Source organism: Miscanthus floridulus, chromosome 10 (genome assembly GCF_019320115.1).
Source record: "Miscanthus floridulus cultivar M001 chromosome 10, ASM1932011v1, whole genome shotgun sequence".
Lineage (NCBI taxonomy): Eukaryota > Viridiplantae > Streptophyta > Magnoliopsida > Poales > Poaceae > Miscanthus > Miscanthus floridulus.
In genome coordinates, this window is record NC_089589.1 from 52,023,928 (window position 1) to 52,033,448 (window position 9,521).

General features: G+C 47.0%; 1 non-coding gene and 1 pseudogene across 1 annotated transcript; both read right to left on the bottom strand.

Annotated features, from left to right (window-relative positions):
- Positions 1-543: 543 nt before the first annotated feature.
- LOC136490416 (small nucleolar RNA R71) lies at positions 544-651 on the bottom strand. Its single transcript, XR_010767707.1, has one exon. It is a non-coding gene; the product is annotated as a small nucleolar RNA R71 (small nucleolar RNA).
- Positions 652-3,754: 3,103 nt separating this feature from the next.
- LOC136488629 (uncharacterized) lies at positions 3,755-6,278 on the bottom strand (annotated as a pseudogene).
- Positions 6,279-9,521: the final 3,243 nt, after the last annotated feature.

The window sequence follows — 9,521 nt, forward strand, 5'->3', positions numbered from 1 at the left end:
TCACTCAAAGTAAACAATGCGAGGGGTGTTACACTCCAGTTCCTCTGATTAATAGAGCATTCAACTCTTCCTTAAGTTGTTTACAATTTTCTCATGCACTGCTTAGTATTTACTTTGTTTACAATTTTCTCGTCCACTGCTTAGTATTTACTTTGAGTGGCCAGACTTGCCTCTTCCCTTTCTCATCCCTCAAAGTAAACTAATGCGAGTAAGCTTTGATCTGCTTGGTTCAATAGAAAAACTAGCGTTATCCTTCCAGTACCCTCTCTACCAACCCTATCCATTTTATCTCTTCTTTCTTTGTTATCATTAACCTGAAGGAGTTAGTTTAGATTTAGAAATCAATACCTTAGAATACTCCTGAGTGAAAGCTTATATTGGTATCCGTACGTTTATAGATTTGTCTATTTGGCTAAAGTGTACAGACACTCACTAATTGGGAAGGTGAAACACTGATTATATGCCAATAGGGAGTCCATTATTACTTAGGAGAAGTGCTCTAATGCTTTCCTGACCAAATATTTCCCACTGGACAAGACCAAGACCCTTCTGAATCAGATTCATTGCTTCCAAGTTCATCACTGATGAATTGATTTTTGAAGCATGTGAGCACTTCCAAGAATATATCTAGGCATGTTCCAATCATGGGATGGAAGATTGGCTCATCATTTAGAATTTCTTTCGTGTGACCATACTGTCCAAAATCATCTATGAAAGCATCTAGGCCCTTAGTTGGGTTTCAGGTGATTAATGACGACACGAGATTACTATAACTAACGTGTGTTTTCATGCCCCTGACGATGAAAATTGTCATGGTAATGGAAATTTGAGTTAGGTCATGGTAATGAAAATTGATTGGGCAATCATGGTTGTCATGCCCCTGACGATGAAAATCGTTTCAGTTTTCAAAGGATGGATGACAAGGTTAAGGACGAACTAGTTCTATGTGTCGTTTGGTATCGGAGAGACACTTAGAGTAGTTTAGGACTAGTGTTTTTCCTTTGGCCGTACTATTAAGGGGGGTATGGACTAGCAGCTTGACCTAGGTGGGTCTAGTTGGTTAGGTGTGGTGCACACTTGTCAAACCTAACACTAGGTAGCCCAGGAATAGCCCTAAGATCAATTGGAGTAAACTTCATTCACATAGGATTTTGAGTTGAAAGTGAATGGAGGGTCAAATGATTGACCGGACACTGGGCTGGTTGTGACCGGACGCTAGAGGGTGAGTCCGGTCAGTTCATTTGATCAACTGCAGTCGTCTGGTACTGACCAGGACGCTAAGTGGAGGTGCTGATAGGACGCTGGGTACCTACGTCCGGTCAACTCTAGAGAGGTTCTGGAGAGGTGTTTTCGTGACCGGACGCTTCCGATGGGTGACGACCGGACGCTGGTCAGAATCTGGTAACTGACCGGATGCTGAACAGTGAAGTGACCGAACTCTGGGTGCCAGCGTCCGGTCAACATCAGTAAGGTTCCGGAGAGGGTTTTTCTTGACCGGACTGCAGTCCGGTCAGTGCTGACCAGGACGCTGGTCAGAGTCCAGGTCAGAGCCTAACGGCTCTCTTAGGCATAGTGGCGGGTATAACTGACCGGAAGCGTCCGGTCACCCTGACTGGAGCGTCCGATCACCCCGCAGAGTGATGACTCAGCCTCCAAACGTTATGTTTTGAATGAGGGGTATAAATACTTACTCCACTCGTCCAAGGGAGGTCTCTTGACCAATTATTCAGCTAAGAAACACCTTTGGAGTGCAAGGGAGAGTAAGAGCCTAGTGAGGTGATTGAGATTTGAGAATCCAAGATTAAGGGACCTCATTAGTGCATAGAGAGTAGCAAGTGTAGCATCCACCCTTCTCATTAGGCTTGGCTTGGTCAAGTGAGAGTTTGTGCTTGTTACCTCTTGGTGATAGCCATCACCTAGACGGCTCAGGTGGTGATTGGGAGCTTGGTGATCATCCGACTGGAGCTTGTGGATGACCCAACTCAAGTTGTGAGCGGTTGTGGGCGATTCACCACGACAGGAGTGTTAAAGAATTAGCTCGTAGAGAGCACTTGATCCTTGTGCCGGATCAAGGAGGAGCGACACCCTTGCGCGGGTGCTCCAACGAGGACTAGTGGGGAGTGACGACTCTCCTATACCTCAGGAAAAACTATCGTCAGCGTTCCTTTCCCTCTCTTTACTTTGTGCATTTATATTTGAGCAATTCATTTCATGTATTTACATTCCTAGAATTGCCATTCTAGAGTAGGATTGGAACCTAGGGTACAAAACTTTTATGCGTGAGAATAATAGAAACACATTCTAGGTACAAGGGGTGAAGTGGGCTAAGTGTAGGGCTTAATTATTGCAAAGAATTTAGAATTAGCCCAATTCACCTCCTCTCTTAGGACATCTTGATCCTTTCAATCTAGATCAAGCATCTGGAAGAGCATTTGTCTCTCTGAAAATTATGGAAGCTCATCAGCTTATTGAGAAAATGGTTACTAACCATGGCTAGAAGGAAGAACGCCTTCCAAGCTGCCCACCCCATGGAGTTGACCAAGTGGATGGACTCGACATGATGGACTCGACATGTTGATCTTGGCTGCCAAGATGGATATATTGATGAAGAAGTTTGGAGACTTTGCTCAAGTTGTCACCCAAATCATGGATGCCCACATGACTTGCGAAGTCTAGGGCGAAACTAGCCATTCGGGCAACAAATGCACAGAAATTGAGCTTAATGACTCATGTACTAATGATATTATAAAATATCTAAAGTTTATATTAGTACCCATTACATATAATTTATATAAGTTGTTATTTAGATAAATTTTATACATTTTGACTAAAATGTTTGATGACATTAACAGTTTAATTGTAAGAACTCTATTTTTTATATGAAAAAGTATTACTGCATATAGAGTTCGTTGAATAGAAAGTTTAAACAACTTGAGAAGTGGAAGAGGTTAGAGCAGAACAAACATGGTTATATGTATCTGGCCTTTGATATTCCTTTGGAGCAACATTGATTATAAGGCTTAAATATTAATATCCTCTTAAGGCTAGCACCGGTACCCTTGTAGTTCTCACTTTATGCTCAACCAATAATTTTAAGTGACCTGGTGTCGGTTTTTTTAAAAAAAACTATTATGCCATTGTAAGTACTTAAGAGTAGAGCATGTGCCTTATTTTTAGTAGAATACACAAGAAGAGTTAATCAAAGATACAATAAGCATAAGAGTTTCAAGTTAACTTTGAGGACAAATACTCTGCAACTAGTAAGATTAAAATTTGAAAAATCAAAATCTAGATTTATGGCGTCTTAGGATATGGACTGCAACAAGAGCCAACAAAGTTAAGGTTTTAACTAATTGCAGATACATAGATACACCGTACAAAGGAAAAAAAAAAGCTATGAATCAGCAATCGATAAGTTTATTACAACTAGATATAGATTACTCCTATTGTGTTTGAAAATGCATAAAGAGACACAAATGTGCAAATTAATATAAATAAGTTTTATATTATTCAAATATTTAAACAGTAACATGTAATGCTTATCTAAAATTCTAACCGGTGCAGAAACACGGGTTGATGTACAAGTACATATATATATATATATATATATATATATATATATATATATATATATATATATATATATATATATATATACACACCGTAGTGGGAGACTAATTTGAGCGAGCTGCGAGCATGGTAGTGAACTTAGTAATTAAAAAAAATGTTCTTGTGTTTGATGCCAGGTTAGTAGTTACTGGTGACGGATGATGAGCTTTGGAGTGGCGTCTTCCTCCACCATCTTTTTGTAAATGTTGCCGATCCCCATGTGCGCCATGAGGAGCCACACCATGGTGATGAGCTCGCCGCCGCGGGCGAGCTGATGCAAGTGCGTGGTGCCCTTGCACTTGGCCGCCGCGTATGTCAGCATCTCCATCCACACGCAGGCCACCAACTTCCACATGTCCTCCTTAGAGTCCTTACTGAGCTTCCTGAGCTCCTTGGCAATGATGCAGGCCGGGAATAGCACCGACCTGCTGCGGCCGCCCTTGACCAGCTCCGGATCCACGTCCGTGCACGCGTGCAGCAGCGTCCTCCGGGCGTCTTCGTGGTCGGGCTCCCACATGGCCACCGACTCGAACAAGCGTCGTGCCTCCGCGCAGGTGTCCTGGTATGCCATCTGCCCGACGCCCGCCGACGCCGCAAGTATCTTGGGCTGCTTCACAAGCAGGTACAGCAGGTACTCCGACAGGGTCATGCTGATGGACATCCATTCGTTGTTGTTGGAGACTGTTCCCGATGGCGGTGAGTCGTAGAGGCAGAGGTCCGTCGCGATGTGCCACATTAGCAAGGACTCGTCGAAGTCCCGGTCGATGACGCTGTCCAACAGGATGTCCCAGTCGACGATCGCCTCTTCTTCTTCTTCTTCTTCTATTTCTGATCTTTTACTCACGGACTCCTCTGATCTATTACTCATGGACTCCCCGGCGGGGGCAGGGATCCTCTGCTTCATAGCACTGAGGGCCTTCTCCCCACGGTAGCTGCACGCCTTCCTCATCTCCTCCACGTCCTTGTGCCTGGCTTTCCTCATCTCCTCCACGTCCTTGTGCCTGGCTTTCGGAGATGCCTTGGCCGTAGCCTTGGACCCCCGACATTTGCTCGCTTGGAACCGTGGATTGCCGAACCTGTTTGGCCGCGTCCATTGAGCTTCGTGAAGACAAAATAGATCACGGGGATGGGGTCCTCCTCCCTACCCCGGCTCTTCAGAGGCTCGCGCCTAACGAAGAAGATGTCGTCGAAGATCTCCGCCGCGCCCGCGCCTAGCCCGTGGGCGGCCTTGCGTAGCACCCGGATAGCCCACGGGCTTCTCCACAGGTGGCGGCCTGCGACAGTGGCAGACGCCTCGTCGCCGTCGAGCTTGCCCAGGCAGTAGCTGATGAGGTTCAGCTGTGGCGTCCTTTCTGACCAGCGTGCCAGCTTCGGCTGCAGCGGCCTGATGCACTGCCCAAGGCGGTTTAGCCGGCCGGACCTTGACTTGTCGAGGAAGACCAGCGTCCAGTTTGAGCAGAAGATGAGCATGGCCAGAGCCGCCGCGTCAAGCGCCAGCGCGCCGAGCAGCAGCGCGTAGGTGATGTCGGCATCTACACGCCGGATGCTGCCCTTGTCGAGGTGGAAGAAGGCGACGGCCGAGTAGGCGATGCAGCCAGAGCCGACAAGGCGGAGGATGCAGCCGAGCTTGGTGTGGGCGACGGGCTCCTTGGTGTGCACCATGTCGTACATGAAGTTGAGCTCCAGCTCGATCACCTGCACCGCGTCATTGGTTGTCATGCTGTCGCGGTCGAGGAAGAAGGCCTGGCTCGTTTGGCGCTCCCTGTGACCGAGATTGATATCGTAGCACACGCTCCGGAAGATGGTGAAGAGGTCGTAAGCCTGTTCCTCCGGCTTCTTGTCGGCGTCCCTTAGCCGGGAGACCTCATGCCTACTTTGGTCTTGCTGGAACTGATGGGCCTACGCCATTGGCGGCGACGACCTCGACGCCCAGGCCGGAGTTTTTCCTGCTGCTGAACACGTTCATGAGCCTGGCGTAATTAGGGCCTGGATCAGGAGCGGGGAGGATGCTGGCGAGGATGCCGTCGACGCTACCGGAGTAGAGCGAGTAAGTGCGCTCGCCGTACTTGATGATGCCGGCCACGAGCATGACGACAGTGGCGGGGATCATGGGGTTCGCCTCAATGGAGCAGGAGAAGACAACACAGGCGGCGAAAAGCTGGAACAGGAGGCCGATGAGGTGTCGGAGCCAGAGCTCGTTGTCCTCCATGGAGTAGGCGGCGATGGTGTCCTGCCCGCCCAGGTGGAGGAGGAGGAATGGCGTCCAGAACGCGAAGATGCCGGGGCTGCTGCTGCCGCTTCCCGTCGTGGTGCCCACACCACCACCACCACCACGCTTCACGCCAAAGCTGGAAAGGCTCGAGGAGGAGGATGACGATGAGCCGTTGCCGCCGATATTGCCGAGGTTGTTGAGAAGGAGGCCAAGAGCAAGGTCGGCGACCCAGTCGGCGAGGAGATAGCAGGACCAGCAGGCGAAGCGGACCATGGGATTTGCGGTGCGCTTGCGCGTCGGGCCCACGAGGAAGAGGAGCACCTGGAAGAAGAGGCTCAGCAGCACGGCCACGCGGATCTCCCAGTCGCTGTCCCCCTGCGGCACCGGGGGGTTGAAACCCATACCGTCTTGCCGCTGATGAGCAGCAGCCACCGGCTCACCGCGGCGCTCGCTGTCGTTTCGCCAGTCGTCGATCGCCGTCGGGGGCATCCATATATATACACCCCATATATATAGAGAGATAGTTGGATAACCTTTAAGCAGAGTATAAAAAACGGCTAACAGCATCTCGCCGAGAGTCATTTCTAAAACTCACTCCCCTGCAAAAGTTTCTGTAAAACTTACTCTCTAAGCCATCATTTCAAGAGACATTTGTTCTGTATTTTCTGGGCACTCTAGAGAGTCATCCTTACTCTCCACATTTGGCTAAAGATGAGCAACAGGCCAGCATGGCCCGATCGGGCTCGGGCCATTTTGGCCCGTCGGGCCACCAGGCCGTGCCTAAACAGTCCACCGTGCTTGGTGGACGGCCCAGGCATGGTCCATGGGCCAAATATCGGGCTGTGCCAGCCCGTTGAGCCCGCGGCCCACTGGTCCATCGGGCTAGCCCATAGCCCGTTACACAGTAAACACCATATTTCAAACAGCACAATCACAGGTTCAAACTTCAAACAATCACAGATTCACATATTCATATTCAACAATCACAGAAACACCAGATGACAAAAGATTTGAGCTGTTTGTGCAATGCCGCCTCATTAAAAACCTTTCTAGGTAAAACTCACACCTCGTGAGATAAAATCCTAGAAAAGAAAAGAGTACGGCCAGCTCAATAAATTAAAATGTTCAAATTGTTCAAAGTTATTACAAACCTGTCTCAACTCTCACAACTAAAGTCGCACTCACAGCCTCTCAGGCTCTCAGCTCTCAGTAGTCAACCATCACCAGCAGTAGATGATCCACTAGCTTCATCATCAAGGTACTGCTCTTTGAAGTACTCTTCTAGCTCTTTGTCCTCCACAATGTGCTATCCACCGGATTCACCTAGCTCCCAGTCTTTGACACAGATTAGCATCTCCACGCTGTCCACGCCCAATCGCCGTCGCCGCTCCTCAATGATCCTGCCAGTAAGACTAAAGGTAGACTCCGAAGAAGCAGTTGATACAGGAACAGTCATAATATCTTTAGCCAAGGTACAGAGAACTGGATAGGTTAGTTTATGCTCATGCCACCAATTGAGGATATCAAAGTCATCATCATATGCCACAACATTGTCACTGTCAAGGTAAACAGTGAGCTCAGAGAGACCAGGAGGCACAATAGATCCTGCAGATGCACTTGAAGGACCAGAAGAAACTGATCCTCCAAAAATTTTGCCCCATGCCTGCTTTCTCTTACCTGTCAGTCCAGATGGATGGGTGGTTCTAGCTGGCCTAGCAGCACCAAACTTAGATTCATACTTGTCATAGAGTTTATGCAACTCAGATTTAATCTCAGCAAAGTAATCAATGTAACTCATATTGTTACTTAGAGCAAGCAAGTCAAGCACATTTTCCAGACCTTTCAACTTAGCCCTTGGGTCCAGAATAAATGCAAAAGAGTATAACAATGGTATATTCTTCCAATACTTAAGAAATTTATTCTTCATTGGCACAACTATAGCAGCAAGAGTATTATCATGTTCAAATTCATGTAGATGGGATGCAATCTCAAGTATGTGATGAAGTACCAAAGGACTAGTGGGGTAATAAACACCAGAAAGTACAACAGTTGAATCATAGAATAACTCAAGGAACTGCAATACCTTGTCAGCAATGTACCAATGCTGTTCATTCAATAGAGGATAGCCAGACTGAGAATTGATGAACACAGAAAACACAGATCTATATGGCATGAGATGTTTTAGCATAAGGTAGGTTGAGTTCCATCTAACATCCATATCCAAAGCAAATTTACGAGGCCTCATACCCTTAGCAATGCAGTAGTTTTTGAATTGTGCAATGCGATGATTACATGAATTCAGAAAGTTAATTGCAGTCCTAAAAACCTCTATGTGTGGTTTAAGCCTTTTCAAACCAGATTTAACAATCAAATTAATTATATAGCAAGCACATCTCTGATGCACAATATGATAGATCTTTTTACTAGGATTCAATGGATCAATATCATAACCTAAGTAACCAGCAAGCAGAGGACTCAAAGTAAGCATAGCAGATGTATTAGTAGATGCATTATCAAGGCTAACAGAGAAAACTTTGTCAAGTAGGCCCCAATCTCCAAGCACACCAGCAATAATTTCAGCAATGTTAATACCACTATGAGTCACTTCAATCAGTTTAAAGCCAATAACAGCTTTCTTAAGTTCCCACTCAGAAGTAATGTAGTGAGCAACAACAGTGATATAATCTTCCTTAGCATTGCCAGACCAGATATCAGATGTCAAACAAACAGAAGACACACCAGGCATTACTTCATTTTTTAGGTGATGCAGTTTTTCATTGAAAAGCTTAGAAAGATCTCTAGATGTGGTGAATCTAGACACTCTCTTGTATCTAGGATTGTGAGCACACTGAATGTAATCATCCCAAGCATCATTGTTAGCAATAGATAAAGGCAGATCTAATCTAGCAATCAAACGGCAAAGCTCAGCTCTAGCAATATCAGGCCTATATTCCCAGTTCCTATAAGACCCATTAGGATTCAAAGCAAGCCTAGTTTAAACCAAATTAGCCTGTTCTATTTTCTTCTTGCATGAGAGCATATGTCTTTTCAAATGACCAGTGCCATTAGCAGATTTACCAGACAAATGAGACTTACAGAGCTTACAAATAGCAACAACACGTACCTCACCGTCCACTGTCTCTATGATTTCATCAAAGTTAGCCCAGACAGGGGATCGGCGCTTACTAGTGGTGGACGAAGCCAGAGATGCTGCATCACTGGTGGCCGCAGCACTAGCCGCTGCATTGTCTCGGTTGGTTGGAGCAGCACTCCTACCGAACAAGAGATGAGCAGCATCTCCCATGTTGTCTTCGTCATCGGGGATCTGCCCTGTTGCCTTGAGCTCGTCATTAATGGTTGGACCATCGTCACCATTAGCAGACTCAGAGCCGGCCATGGTAGATGGCACCCACCCAACCGGCATCGTCCCTCAACGCCTCCTGCGGCACCAGCTACACACCGGCGACCTACGAACCAAAAACATCGAGAAATGGATTAGGGTTCGTGTGATTGCCTACTAGATCTAGGGTTAGGGTTAGGGTTAGAGGTACTTGCCTGCATGGAGACGGAGCCCGGCGCCGAAGAAATGGAAAAGAAGACGAAAACGAGACGGAGAAGAGGGGGGAGACAAAAGGAGATCCCAAGATCTGATCAGAGAGAGACAGAGAGTCAAACTAGTCAGAGAGGTAGGGAGGAAGAA